Genomic DNA, 16,260 nt, shown 5'->3' on the forward strand with positions numbered 1-16,260 from the left:
GATGCAGGCTCTCTATCACTCGGCACACTGTGATAGAACTATGCTGGATGATGGAGCAGGACCTGAGGACTGAAGGAGTGAGAGGCCAACTTCTCCAAGAAGCCATAAAGGTGACTGCCATTTTGAACTTCTGTACTACTGGATCCTTACAAAAAGAAATGGGTGATCTGTATGGGATATCTCAGTTAGGCACGCAAAAATGTATCATGACAATGACTGGTACCCTCTATGTAAGATCACACTGGCTCATCATTTCTCCTGATGAGAAAGTCAGTATGGAGTCCAGGCACTGTAACGGGCAAGATATCTGGTGTTCCCTGGGTCCAGGGTGCCATAGACTGCAAACACACAGCACTGAGAGGACCGTATTCACAACATTGTGAAATTACTCAACATGAATTTTAAAAAATAAATAGTAAAAACGTAATAACAAATAGCTAGTATGGGTTTAAAAACAAGTCCTGCAGCATATAAAAGGAAAGAGAGAAGCTAAAGTTAAATGTGAGTCCTTTGGAGGATGAGACTGGGGCATTCATTGGAGGAATCACTAAATCAAATTTTGCTTCAGTTTCCATGGTGAGCACACTAGTACTATTATCAGATAATGCGGAGGCTATAGAAAGGAAGGAACTTGGAACAAATATCATCATCATCACTACAAGGGAAAAAATACTGAGCCGACTCTGTGATTGAAGGTAGACAAGTTCACTGAGACTGATAGGATGAATGGCTTATGTCCGAAACGTCGATTCTCCTGTTCCTTGGATGCTGCCTGACCTGCTGTGCTTTACCAGCAACACATTTTCAGCCCTGAGACTGATAGTCTACATCCTAGGTCTAAAAGGAAGTGGCAGCAGAGGTAGTGGTTTCATTGTTATAATTTTTCAAAATTTTCTGGATGCATTAATTAAAACAAAATAAAATCTGGGATCTGACTTGGCCAGTGGTACTATGAAATGGAATCGTAACACATTAATATATCTTCCATGTCCTTCTCCATAGTAAACACTGATGCAAGATACTCGTTTAGTATCTCCCCCATCTCCTCCACACAAAGGATACCTTACGAATCTTTGAGGTGCCCTATTCTCTCCCTAGTTATTCTTTTGTCTTTAATGTACTTATAAAAACCCTTTGGATTCTCCTTAACCCTACTTGCCAAAGCTATCTCATGTCCCCTTTTTGCCTTCCTGATTTCCTCTTAAGTATACTCCTGCCTCCTTTATACTCTTCTAATGATTCTCTCGATCTCTCCTATCTATACTTGACATATGCTTCCTGTTTTTATCTTAACCAAAACCTCAACTTCTCTAATCATCCAGCGTTCCCTGCACCTACCAGCCTTTCATTTCACCCTAACAGGAATATACTGTCTCTGGACTCAAGTTATCTCATTTCTGGAGGCTTCACATTTTCCAGCCGTCCCTTTACCTGCGAACATCTGCCCCCAATCAGCTTAAGGAGATTTCAGTTATCTGTAAGAATAATACAGTGGTTATGGTAGGGGATTTTAACTTTCCACACATAGATTGGGACTGCCATAGTGTTAAGAATTCAAATGGAAAGGAATTTGTTAAGTGTGTTCAAGAAAATTTTCTGATTCAGCATGTGGATGTACCTACTGTAGAAGGTGCAAAACTTGTAAGAGAAAGTGAGGACTGCAGATGCTGGAGATCAGAGCTGAAAATGTGTTGCTGGAAAAGCGCAGCAGGTCAGGCAGCATCCAAGGAGCAGGAGAATCGACGTTTCGGGCATGAGCAACCACAAGAAATGCAAAACTAGCATTCTTCAGGAATGGTGCAGGGCTCATGCCCGAAACATCGATTCTCCTGCTCCTTGGATGCTGCCTGACCTGCTGCGCTTTTCCAGCAACACATTTGCAGCTCCGATCTCCTGCATCTGCAGTCCTCACTTTCTCCACCTCACAGATTAGTAAGGTATCCTTTGTGTGGAGCCGCAGGAGATGGGGGAGATACTAAACGAGTATCTTCATCAGTGTTTACTATGGAGAAGGACATGGAAGTTATATTAATGTGTTATGATTCCATTTCATAGTACCACTGGCCAAGTCAGATCCCAGATTTTATTTTGTTTTAATTAATGCAGTGGTCAGTCACTGAAACATATTCATAAAAAGTTGCAGAGTTTCTTTAATCACAGTATAGATGTTTGTTGCACAAAAGACAAAATACAAACAAACAAAGCTGTCTAGATATAGAAAGTAGTTTAGAAAATTCTTAAAACACACAGCAAAACAAAGTTAGTTCTCAACACAGAGATTCAAATCCAGAGAAATTACACATCTTTATCAAATTTTGAAGTTCTGCTTAACTGATTCTTGCCAGCTTCTTTCCTGTGAACTTAGGAGTCTTTTTCATATGAATACTTAGAAAACTGAGGTTTTAAACAATCTCCGCCTCTAGCTGTCTGCATATTTCTGACCGAGCGCTTGTTTAGAAGTTTCACAAACTATCCTGCGGCTGAGGCATCATTCATAGAAAAATTCTGAAAAATACTCTTCCATGAAAGAAATTATACTTGCTTCTGACCACCATTTTCGTGTTAACTGAAATGAATTGCAAAAAAACACATGCTTGTGACAAATACAAATCTAATGGCCTTCATCATTTACCAAACTGTCATAAACTACCATTGCAAAAAATAATTTTCCAGTAGTACTGCACAACTACAGCCACTTGCGTTGTGAACAATCTGGTTTCACAAAGACTCTGACCTTGATTTTATTTCAAAGAAAACCACCATAGAAATGACCCAAATTTGTTTGCCTCAATGGTAAAATTCATCTTTCAAAAATGATATTAACCTATCTTTAATCACAATGATTTGGTCTATGCTCAGCTTCTACTTGGTCTAGTAAATGATTTGTCATTGTTCAATCACTTCAGAAACCATAAATCTTGCAGCTCTTGGCTTTTCATGCAAAATTGCACATTTAGGTGTCAAATCACATGACAGATAGCAAGTATGAAGGTTTGTGGGATGTGTCATGGTCCATTGCCCCATCCCCTCTTGCTGGTGTATCATATATGGATCACCTTTGCACATTTTCAGCAATTACATAAGATTTTTACAATAAGATGTGGTTAACATAATCAAGTTAAATCTTAAATTAGGCATCATTTCTGACAGTGCAGCACACCTACAATACCACACTGGAGCATCACCCAAAAACATTTATGCTCATTTCTCTGAAATGAGTTGTGAATTCTCAATTATTTGACTCAGAACTGCGCCATGGCTGGCACAGATGATTCAGCATCTAAATTCCAGGAAATATTTTATTCACATCAGTCTTCTGTAACCGGAATTAAAACATTGCCAGCAATAGAGCAGCTTTGCAATGTTGCAAATATCCTGTTTAAACTGTAGACAGCAAATGATTAACCTTTTCATAAAATGCAATTACAGGAACGATTAGCCAAATGTATCACTAGACATTGTCCTTTTACCTCTGGGATGGTAATTTGAATACAAAATAGACAGATGGGTTGAAAGTCATAAGTGAAACCAATCTGATGGACTTTATCCACTTATCAGTGGATGCATGCCTGCTGTACAAAAAATGCCTCTGATTCATTATTTGTTGACATAGTAAAATAGTGATAGGATAAAGTATGAAAAATTAAAACATCACAGTAATAAGATTCTTCCAGGTCAGAGTTATCATCAAAAAAATTGAAGTTGCAAAGTGCCCTTGTTTCCAAATGCTCCCCAATGTTTTGGCTACTTATTTTGTTTTTAGATCTGCAAGTGTGAATATGTTCATTGAACTGAAGTATGACAAGAACAAGGGGAGATATCTTCAATAATGAACTTTACAAAAGATTTCAAGAAACATCAGGGTTCCTGATCTCTCTTTGCATGTAGCATTTACCAGAAGATAAATACTGCTGTGAGAATGAAAAGAAATGTTAATTCTATCGTTGCATAAAGCAAAAAGATAAACATTTTAAAAAGGTAAACATCAACCAGGACCAAAGCAGTTTACAATAATTTTAAAGGACTACAAATTTATCAGCACTGGTTTTTGGGTGTAATGGTTGTGATTTAGAAATGCTTTTACCCATTTCCAGTGAGGAAAGCAGCATGCAAACTTTTGTGCGGCCTAATGAAACCTCCACAGGTGTCTGGCTAAACTCACAAGAGGAGATCTAGCACATGTAGAGACAACCAGTCTTTCTTAAAGGCAGACTCTCCTTTGTAAATGGAAGCAGTGCTAATTCACGGAGGATACCTTCAAAGCAAAGAGAGGGCTCCAAAGTTCACTGATGTGGCCATGCATGGCTTAGTAATGGAAGTGGGTGAAAGTGAGGACTGCAGATACTGGAGATCAGAGTCAAAATGTGTGGTGGTGGAAAAGCACAGCTGGTCAGGCAGCATCCGAGGAGCAGGAGAGTCGATGTTTTGAGCATAAGCTCTTCATCAGGAGTGCCGAGTTGGAGGGTTGGATCTGGTATAAGGTGGGGCAAGGGGGAAATGAGGAAACTGGTGAAATTGACATTGATCCTGTGTGGTTGGAAGGTCCCAAGGCGAAAGATGAGGCATCCTTCCTCCAGGCATTGGGTGGCTAGAATTTAGCGTGGAGGCGGGCCAGGACTTGCATGTCTTTGGTGGAGTGCGAGGGGGAGTTGAAGTTTTTGGCCAGAGGATGGTGGAGTTGTTTTATCCATTTGTCCCAGAGGTGATCTCTGAAGCGTTCCGCAAGTTGACATCTAGTCTCCCTAATGTAGGGGAGACCACATCAATGACACAGTAGATGATGTGTGAGCAGGTTCAGGAAAATCTCTGTCGGATGTGGAAGGAACCTCTGGGCCTTGGATGGAGGTGAGGGCGCAGGTTTTACACTTCTTACAGCGGCAAGGGAAGGTGTCGGGAGTGGAGGGTGGGTTGGTGGGGTGTGTGGACCTGACAAGGGAGTCACAGAGGGAATGGTCTCTGCGGAACGCAGATCGAGGTGAGGAGGGAAGTATATCCCTGGTGGTGGGTCTGCGTTTAGGTAGCAGAAATGGCAGAGAATGATGTGTTGTATTCAGAGTTTGGTCGCGTAGAGGGGGAGGACCAGGGGGGTTCTGCCTTGTTACGACGGGAGAGGTGGGTTCAAGGGCAGAGGTGTGGGATCAGCAGCACATCGCCTCCACTTCTGCACCTCTGTCCTTGAACATCATCCCTCCAATTGTAACAAGGACAGAACCCCTCTGGGTGACAGGCTGCCAACTTGCAGAACGTTTCAGATAACCTCTTCGGGACACACGCACAAAACAACCCCACCACCCTGTGGTTGAACACTTCAACTTCCCCCCTCCTACTCTGCCAAGGACGTACAAGTCCTGGCCCGCCTCCACCACCAAATTCTAGCCACCTGACACCTGAAAGAAGAACACCTCATCTTCTGCTTTGGGACCCTTCAACCACACAGGATCAATGTTGATTTCACCAGTTTCCCCATCTCCTCTCCCCCAACCTTATCCCAGATCCAATCCTCCAACTCAGCACTATCCTTTTGAACTGTCCTACCTGTCCAACTTCCTTCCCACCTATCTGCTCCACCCTCCATTCCGATGTTTCACCATCAAACCCCACCTTCATCTCCCTAGCTAGCTTTCCCCCAAGCTCCACCCCCACTCCCAATTATCTCTCAGCCCCCTTGGGCCCACCCACAATCCTGATAAAGAGCTTAAGTTCGAAAAGTCAAATTTCCTGTTCCTCAGATGCTGCCCTACAGGCTGCGCTTTTCCAGCACCACACATTTTGACTTAGTAATGGGAGTGAAAAGCGGCACAGGCGACATGCAAAATGAACAACTACAGACCAGCCTGAAGGACCAAGCAGCAGAATCAGAAGATATTTAATGACCCCATGTGGATCATCAAGGTAAATTAATTCATTTTTCATGTGATAGCTTCTACCCACTGCCAGTCTTTCATTCTAACCTTGGCACCATAACCCAATTACTGTACAGTCTCTAATACTCAGAAATTACGGCCAACATCAAAACTCAACCTCATAGTCACCTCCCATTGTTCACAGATCCATACCCATAACCTGTTGCCTCCACCTAACTCTAGCTTTTCAGTTATTGCAGTCACATCACCCAAACAGAAAGAAGAAACATGGGCCAAGCATGTCTCCATTCAATGAACCCAGTAGAAGAGACAGAACTCCACATTATGGGGCCTGCTATAACAGGGGCCATTATATGAGATGTAATTGAAAACATTTGCAATGATGAAATGTTACTGCCCTATTGTCCTTTTAACCATCCTCCTCACCCTCATCCTACAGGTGACCTGACTGGGGAAGTGGTGCCACGGTAGTCAAAATCCTGAACTCATAATCCAAAGCCAAATGCTAATGCTCTGAGGATGGGCATATGAATCCTAGCCCTGTGGACAGTGAAATCTGAATGCAATCTAAGGTTCCTGCGGCAGAGTAGTAATGTCCCTGCCTCTGAGCCAGCAGGCCTGGTATCAGGCCCAACCTGTTTCAGAGGGCGCAATGAGACTCTGATGTGAACTTCAATGGCGCAGTATACCAGAGAATGATAATGATAATGCATGTTAAAATGCTTAATCCAAACCCTCCTGTTTGTCAAGTATCAAGGAGGAATCTAGCTCCGACAACTCAAGGGCATTATGCAGAGCTTGAAGCTGCATTGTGGAAGTGATGGCTGACTTTGTGACTGTAGCTTCTGATGTAGTTGTAATGTAGTGTTTTGATATGGCTGTCTCAGGTTTTGCTGCAGCACCAAGTGGAAGACATCCAACATCTCAGTATTGCAATGGAAGTTCAGAGGTCATGAGATCCACTTTTGAAATTCTACCCCTGGCTCAGATGACTACTGCCAGTATAATTCCAGATATTTGCTCAAAAGGGATATGCACACTTTCATGGCAGGCTCGTAGTTTAGAAGGCTACTGGGGTTCCTGAGGTGCTGACCTACAGAGTGGCATTAGTACATGGAGCACAGGCCTTCTATCCTCTCTTATGTTACATCCTTCCTACTCCCACCTCTGCCACATTCCAGTGCCCTTGCTGTTAAGTATCAACCATAGTATCCAGGTTTAACAGCAAGATAATGTTGATCTATAATGATCAAAGGAAACACTTTTTATTAAAATTTGAGTCATAGCAGGTGACACCTGAGTGCATATGAGCAAATGGATCTGAAGTTCCACCTTGAAGGTGGTCTATGGACTCCAGAGGAAAATGGCTGTGTCCTTATGATGGCTAAATTATAAGTGTCACATATAAATAGAATGATAGCCCTTGCAGTGCCTAAACCTCTCCCACAAAGGTGGAAGGTGGTGGTTTGTGGTCTTCAGGAGAATGACTATGTTTCCTCTCATCCAGTCTCTTTATGCTACGGAAGAAAATGACTTACTCCTTGCCTGATATAGGTGGTCTCCTGCATGCTCTGACTGCCTGCCCATTCTCACCTGGAAAGATCCAGATATACAAACATTTAATGCCATGGTGACTGTCACCATGATTCTTGCTATAGGTTCCAGATCAAGTTGAAAATCCCAAAATCCCCTTCCCGAGCCTGACCCAGCACCACCTCAGACCTGGCTAAACCCTCCCCCACTGTTAAATGTGAACCTCATCCACATCCCAACCCAATCCCAAACACTGACCAAACACCAACCCACCTCATCCCAGTGATGGACTCATTTTTTCCCAGCAATCCATACGATAATTACTGTATCATTTACCTTGACACCTTGGACCCTACCGACCCAGCATCCTTAACCACTTGGTACCCTTGTTACCAAACAATTTTCTTCTCCTCAGAAGTACCCCACTGGCACCCTATCCCGATCCATTTGGTATCCTACCAAGGACAACCTAACCCCTTCCATTTGGCCACCTACCCTGCTTGCAACCTACTCATCTGATATTCTACTCCAGCATTCTATTGCTTCTGAGATGCCACCCTTTCCAGGTGGCATCCTACTAACCTGGCACACTAGCCTCATCTGGCACCCTACTCTCCCAGCATCCTAACATCATACTTACCTTAGGACATTATGGTTTTTTTTTACAGCTGTCAAAGTGGCTGTCAGGACTTTTTGGATTACAACAGCTGACTGCTGTGAAAATACAATATGGTTTTCCTTTCTCTATGCTACGAAACTGTCAAAATGGAAGTATGGTTCTGCATTTTTCAGCAGAATTTTCTCTGAGAATGTGCGCGTGGCTGACACACCTTGTAAAATCCAGTCCAATGCCTAATATACCAATGTTACTTGTACATGACTGCTATCATGCAATAAAATACACAATGTTTAAGACAAGACCCCCTTCTCATGAGACTAGCAGGCGAGTTCCCCTACCACACCAGATCAGTAAGGCCCTTTAAATTCCCAGCTGAAAGGAAGATAGTAGCAGCAAATCTATTTGATATATATTCCATCAGTGTAACTGTGATGAGGGTCTATCATACAAAGTGGTACAGATTTGATTTGATGGCTCATACAATATGATGAACAGTACAGCAGATATCAGTGAAGTCTGAAGAAATCTACAGACACACCTGAGAGAAAGATACTCATGCCAACTGTCAGCAGCTCTGAAAGCTGAACATTCAAAAAACATGATGTACAATCCATAGCATATTCAACAAGATGGAATTATAGTCAACTATAATATGCATTTAAGACTTGGTAAGAGATGCACAGAAACAAATATGAGCTAGATGAAGCTGAAACATAAGTCATATTCGGCTGTTACAGATTGCACCGTGTCTCAATAGAGTATGCTGGAATTGAGTTTGGCCAGAGAGGAAACATAAGTTACAGGCTAAAAAAGTCCTAAGAAAAAAATTTGTATTTCCACCTCATAGGGAGCACTGCCACCGCTATGGGTGGACACCATATGGCATGGTTAAATTAAGGGAAATCAAGGGCCACATAATAGTTTTAATATGAATTGGCAGCATTGGAAACATTGCAAAACTAGAATCAGTGATGTTGCCACTATTTGAAGATGAAGCAAACAATGTCTAAATGGAGAAGGAAGTTTTGGAGACTATTGAGGCTGTAGAAAAAAATGGGTGATTTATCATTTAAATAGCAGTAAAGACAATAAGAATTCACCAAATGTTGGGACTTGGAATCATCCAGGAAAAGAAACTATTGGCAATGAGAATCATTAGCAGCACTGCAGACAGTGTGAATTATCGAGGGAAATCTGTTAAAGAGCACAAGATCATCGTATAGTACCACAAACAGCAAATTCAAAAAAAGCTATTAAAGGACAGAATTGTCTTTAAATGAACAGGCAACAGGATTTATTCAGTAAAACTATTAAAGAGAACTAGAATCATTTATCAGAAAAAGCAGAAATTGTCCATTGTATTTGCAAGAAGTGAGAATCATCCATTTCACTCAAAAAAGGCAGCAATTCTCAATTTTGATCACATTGTGCAGGAAAACACTCCAGTACAACAGTACACAGTGTTGTTATATGTGCAGATTACACTGGAGATTTTTTCTCCCTGACTGAAACCAGAAGGATCTTTCAGACTTCTTCAAATTCTCAAACTTCGTGTCTTGAACATAAGCATGAGCTTGCACCTGCATTCTGAACAGAGAACAATAAAGTCAGCATTTTCTGATCTTCAGATGAATGACCAGCTGCCTATAACTCCTACTCTTGGGCCTCTCAGGTGACTGCAGAGTGACGTCGGTCTGTGTTATTTACCGTACATACTTGAGTAAAAGTCTATCTCATGTAAAAGTTGACCTCCTATTTTTGGCCAAAAAATCTAGAATTTTCCATATATCTCCTGAAAAAGTTGACCTTAGTTCTTCACATAAGTCACACTGACGTTAGGCTTCAGATTTCTTAAGTTCATTATTGAATGAGCACTATAATTAGTATAATTAGTATTCACTTTTCGTACAGCTGTTTGGTTCTGGACCTCCATTGTGCTGGCTGTCCCACTCTGCTTCAGAACTCCGATCTTCTAGCCATCAAACTCCGGTCTGCCGACCGTCCTACTCCACTCCAGGACTCTGGTCTGCCGGCTGTCCTGCTCCATTCTGGGATTCCAGTCTAGTCCTCAGCTGCACTGATTATGTCATTGCTGCTCCAAGGTAAGTTTTTTTTAAAAAAGGAGAAGAACAAGAAACAAAAAGAAGAGGCAGATGGAATAATTACTAATTCTTTTTTGTTTCTATTATCTTTATTTGATAATTAATGTAATTCAGTTTGTCTTTTTTCTTTATTCGTTTAGAGATCAATTGGGCTTCTGCTAATGATATGGTATGAATTTTGACGGACATGAATTTCAGCCCGTCAAAAGTAGCATCCACCTAGTAGTCCACCCCATAAATTTAACCATAAAACATAGTCTAAAATATTCGACTTGTACACGAGTACATACAGTAATAGTATCTTATAAACCAACAACACAGTGCTACAATTGCTTACTATTAATGTTTCCCCTTTTAAAATTCTTCTCCATGGCAACATGAGTCACATGGATCTTTTACTGAAGTAACAATATCAGTTTGCTATCTTCTGAACCCTTAATTCCATTCAACATTGGAGTTGAACAGACAGTTCAAAGTATAACTTCTAAAAAAAAGCTCACAATGCTAACACCTCCACATGAGACTTGGGGACTGACAATTTACCCCCAATCAACATAAATTATCTTTTTGTTGTCTACAGGTATTACCTTTCTATATATGTTACAAAAAGAAACAAAACAACGAAATGAGCACTGGTTCTGTAGGAAGTGAGGAGAAAGTGAGCACTGCAGATGCTGGAGATCAGAGCTGAAAATGTGTTGCTGGAAAAGCACAGCAGGTCAGGCAGTATCCAAGGAGCAGGAGAATCGACGTTTCGGGCATGAGCCCTTCTTCAGGAACCTGCTGCGCTTTTCCAGCAACACATTTTCAGCTCTGTAGGAAATGAGCCTGACAAATTAATAATAGAAAATAAGGAGATGGCAAATGAACTGAACAGGTATTTTGCATCAATTATCACTATGAATGGGATAAGCAACACCCCAGAAACAGCAGTAAACCAGAATATCAAAGAAATGAAGGAATTCAGGAAAATTACTATTACCAAGGAAATGGAACTAAGCAAATTATTGGAGTTGTGGGCTAACAAGTTCCTGGGTGCTGACAGACTAATAGTCATAGAGATGTACAGCACGGAAACAGACCCTTCGGTCCAACTTGTCCATGCCGACCAAATATCCCAACCCAATCTAGTCTCACCTGTCAGCACCTGGCCCATATCCCTCTAAACCCTTCCTTTTCATATATCCATCCAGGTGCCTTTTAAGTATTGCAATTGTACTAGCCTCCACCACTTCCTCTGGCAGCTCATTCCGTACATGTACTACCCTCTGCATGAAAAAGTTGCCTTAGGTTTCTTTTATATTTTTCTTCTCTCACCCAAAACCTATGCCCTCTAGTTCTAGACACCCCCACCCCAGGGAAAAGATTTTGTCTATTTATCTTATCCATGCCCCTCATGACTTTATAAAGGTGACCTCTATAAGGCCACCCTTCAGCCTCCGACGCTCCAGGGAAAACAGCCCCACGCTATTCAACCTCTCCTTATAGCTCAAATCCTCCAACACTAGCAACATCCTTGTAAATCTTTTCTGAACCCTTTCAAGTTCCACAACATCTTTCCGATAGGAAGGAGACCAGAACTGCACGCAATATTCCAACAGTCGCCTAATCAATGTTCTGTATAGCCGCATCATCACCTTCCAACTCCTGTACTCAATACTCTGACCAATAAAGGAAAGCATACCATACATCTTTTTCACTACCCTATCTACCTGCGACTCCACTTTCAAGGAGCTATGAACCTGCACTCCAAGGTATCTTTGTTCAGCAACATTCCCTAGGCCCTTACCATTAAGTATGATTTGCTAAGATTTGCTTTCCCAAAATGCAGCACCTTGCATTTACCTAAATTAAATTCCATCTGCCACTTCTCAGCCCTTGGCCAATCTGATCAACATCCCATTGTAATCTGAGGTAACCTCTTCACAGTCCACTACACCTCCAATTTTGGTGTCATCTGCAAACTTACTAACTATACTTCTTATGCTCACATCCAAATAATTTATATAAATGATGAAAAGCAGTAGATCCAGCACCAATTCTTGTGGCACACCACTGGTCACAGGCCGCCAGTTTGAAAAACAACCCTCTACCAACACCTTCTGTCTTCTACCTTTGAGCCAGTACTGTATCCAAATGGCTAGTTCTCCTTGTATTCCATGAGATCTAATCTTGTTCAACCAGTCTCCCATGGGGAATCTTGTTGAATGCCTTACTGAAGTCCATATAGATCACGTCTACTGCTCTGCCTTCATCAATCCTCTTTGTCACATCTTGGAAAAACTAAATCAAGTTTGTGAGACATGATTTTGCATACACAAAGCCATGTTGACTATCCCTAATCAGTTCTTGTCTTTCATTATACATGTACATCATGTCCCTAAGGATTCCCTCCAACAACTTGCCCACTACCAACGTCAGGCTCACTGGTCTATAGTTCTATGGCTTGTCCTTACCACCTTTGATAAACAGTGGCACCACATTAGCTAACCTCTAGCCATCTGGCACCTCACCTGTGACTATCGATGATACAAATATCTCAGCAAGAGGTCCAGCAATCACTTCCCTAGCTTGCATAGAGTTCTAGGGTACACCTGATCAGGTCCTGGGGATTTATCCACTTTTATGCATTTCAAGACTTCCAGCACTTCCTCCTCTGTAATATGGGCATTTATCAAGATATCACCATCTATTTCCTTACATTCTATATCTTCCATGTCCTTTTCCACAGTAAATACTGATGCAAAATACTCATTTAATATCTCCCTAACTCCTGCAGCTCCACACAAAGACCGCCTTGCTGATCTTTGACGGGCCTATTCTCTACCTAGTTACCCTTTTGGCCTTTATGTATTTGTAAAAGCCTTTTAGATTCTCCTTAACTCTGTTTGCCAAAGCGATCTCATGTCCCCGTTTTGCCCTCCTGATTTCTTTCTCAAGTATACTCCAATTGCCTTTATACTCTTCCAAGGATTCACTCGATCTATCCTCTCTATACCTGACATATGCTTCCTTCTTTTTCTTAACCAAACCCTCCATTTCTTTAGTCATCCAGGATTCCCTATACCTACCAGCCTTTCCTTTCACCCTAACAGGAATATACTGTCTCTGGGCTCTTGTTATCTCATTTCCGAAGGCTTCCCATTTTCCAGCTGTCTCTTTATCTGCTAACATCTGCCCCCAGTCAGCTTTTGAAAGTTCTTGCCTAATACCGTCAAATGGTCTACTCCTGTTCCACTTTCTTATAGTCTTATATTTTTTGAAAGAAAAATCATCTTTAAAAAACTTAATGAAATTCTTTGAAGGAGAACAATATGCTCTGGATGATGAGGAACTGGCAAAAACACAGCACCTAGATTTCCAAAAGACATTCAATAAGATACATATCAAAAGCTATTGTGGAAAATAAGAGCTGATGGTATAAGAGGTATCATATTGGAAAGTTTAGAAGATGGACTACCTAACCGGAAACAGAGAGTAGGCATGAATGGCTCATTTGTGATTAACATGGTTGTAATGAGTGGTGTGCCACAGGCATCTGCACTGGACCTCAACAATTTAAAATTTATGTAAATGATTTGGACAACAAGACTGCAAATATGTATGCTAAATTGCAGTTGACACAAATATAGGCAGAAACATAAGGTGTGTAAAAGACATAAAATAGCTACAAAGAAATATTTGGTTGCTTCATCAATGACCTTCCCTGGATCATAAGATCGGAAGGAGGAATATTTACCAATAATTGTAGGAGGTTACCCAATGATTGCACCATATTAAGCATCATTTGTAACTCCTCAGATAGTGATGCAAGACTTGGACAAAATCCAGGCTTTGACTGAAGAGTGGCAATTAACATTTGTGCCACACATGTGGCAAGCAATGAACAACTCCAACAATGGAGAATCTAACCATTGTTCCTTGACATTCAATGATGGTACTATCACTGAATCCCCCCACTATCAACATCCTAAGAGTTGCCATTGCCCATAAACTCAAGTGGATTAGTCATATAAACACAGTGGCTACAAGAGCAGGTCAGAGGCTAGGAATCTTGCAGCAAGTAACTCACTTCCTGACTACCTTCTACACTGGGGAGACCGGACGCCTCCTAGCAGAGCGCTTTAGGGAATATCTCTGGGACACCCGCACCAATCAACCCCACGCCCTGTGGCCCAACAGTTCAACTCACCCTCTCACTCTGCCGAGGACATGCAGGTCCTGGGCCTCCTCCACCGCCGCTCCCTCACCAACCGATGCCTGGAGGAAGAATGCCTTGTACTCTATGCTATTTTCTCCCCATCCCCACCCCCCTCTCATTTACCTCTACACTCTGCAGGCACGCTACCTCTATTCCTGATGAAGGGCTTTTGCTCTCAATGTCGATTTTCCTGCTCCTTGGGTGCTGCCTGACCTGCTGTGCTTTTCCAGTACTACTCTAATCTAGACCCTATCTTCTATAAGGAACAAGTCAGGAGTGTGATGGAATAATCCCCACCTGCCTGATGGGTGCAGCTCCAACAATACTCTGGAAGCTGGACACCAGACAGGACAAAGCAACCCATTTGATCAGCACCCCATTCACAAACATTCAGTCTCTCCACTACTAATGCTCAGTAGCAGCAGTGTGTACCATCTTCAAGATATATTGCAGAAATTTACCAAGGCTCCTTAGAAAGCACCTTCCAAACCCATGGGTACTTGCATCAAGGAGGCCAACAGCAGTAGATACATAGGAAAACCACCACCTGCAAATTTCCGTCCAGGCCACTGACCATTCTTGGAAATCTATCGCTGTTCCTTCAGTATTGTCTAGTCAAAATTCTGGAATTCCTTCCCTAACAGCACTCTCAGTCTACCTACAGAACATGAGTTCCAGCGGTTCAAAAAGGCAGCTCACTACTACTTTCTCAAGAGTAATTAGGAATGGGCAATAAATGCTGATCCATTCAGCAATGTTCACATCCTATGAGTAAATTAAAAATAAAATATGTTAAATGAGTGGACAAGATTCAGCAAGTGGAGTATAATGTGTGAAAATTTGAAACTGTCCAAAAATGAAGTATTAACTAAACAGTGAGAGTTTGCAGAGTTCTATAGGCACGATGATCAGGGTAACCTAGTGTATGAATTGCACAAAGTTAATTTTCAGATACAGCACAAAATTGGGAAAGCTAACCAAATGCTATGATCATTTATTGCACAGAGAACTGAATACAAATTTAGTGAGGTTATGCTTCAATTATATAGGTCATTGGTGAGACCACATTTGGAGTACTGTACACAGTGTTGATCTTTTGATTTAGGAAGAAGTTCAGAGATTTACCAGACTAACAGCTGGAATGGGCATGTTGTCACGAGGAAAGGTTGGACAGGCTATAGTTGTATTCGCTGGAGTTTAGAAGAGTAAGAATTGACTTGACTAAAACATTCAAGATCCTCAGGTTGCCTGTGGAAAGGACTTATCTTCTAGGAAGTTTTAGAATTGGAGTCACTATTTAAAAATAAAGGTTACCCACTGAAGGCAGAGATGAGTAGAATTTCTCTTCTCACACAGGGTCATGAGGATTAGGAACACTCTTCCTCAAAATTTGTTTTTAAGGTGGAGGTAGATTGTTCTTGATAAGCAAGGGGGTGAAAGGTTATCATGGGTAATTGGGAATATGGAGTAATCAGAACAATAGTTATCTTGTTGAATGCTGGAGCAAGCTTGAAGGGCAAAGTGCCCTGCTCCTACTCTTAATTTTTAATATTCATTCATTTGTAACATCTTGTACCTTTTGCCCCCAAAGCACCAGGGCTCTTTGTTGGGTGGAATGCAGTCTAGGTCACATGTCACACTTAATTCTTATATGATTCGGAGATGCCGGTGTTGGACTGGGGTGTACAAAGTTAAAAATCACACAACACCAGGTTATAGTCCAACAGGTTTAATTGGAAGCACACTAGCTTTCGGAGCGACGCTCCTTCATCAGGTGATTGTGGAGGGCTCGATCGTAACACAGAATTTATAGCAAAAATTTGCAGTGTGATGTAACTGAAATTATACATTGAAGAATTGATTGTCTGTTAAGCCTTTCATCTGTTAGAATACAGTGATAGTTTCACTTCTTTCATGTGTAAATCACAAAACCCTTTCTTT

At 41.6% G+C, this 16,260-nt stretch overlaps 1 protein-coding gene across 7 annotated transcripts in view; it reads right to left on the reverse strand.

Moving 5' to 3' along the window:
- The window catches only part of nkain2 (sodium/potassium transporting ATPase interacting 2), a 524,118-nt gene that overhangs the window by 329,826 nt on the left and 178,032 nt on the right, over window positions 1-16,260 (reverse strand). Inside the window, exon 1 of one of the 7 annotated variants that reach the window (XR_006310462.1) lies at window positions 9,926-9,949. The exons of the other annotated variants lie outside the window; for them this stretch is intronic. The gene's annotated coding sequence lies outside the window, so the exon portion shown is untranslated. Of the gene's footprint in view, window positions 1-9,925; window positions 9,950-16,260 lie in introns of those variants that run through there. 7 annotated transcript variants of the gene reach the window in all.

Source organism: Chiloscyllium plagiosum, chromosome 3 (genome assembly GCF_004010195.1).
Source record: "Chiloscyllium plagiosum isolate BGI_BamShark_2017 chromosome 3, ASM401019v2, whole genome shotgun sequence".
NCBI classification, from domain to species: domain Eukaryota; kingdom Metazoa; phylum Chordata; class Chondrichthyes; order Orectolobiformes; family Hemiscylliidae; genus Chiloscyllium; species Chiloscyllium plagiosum.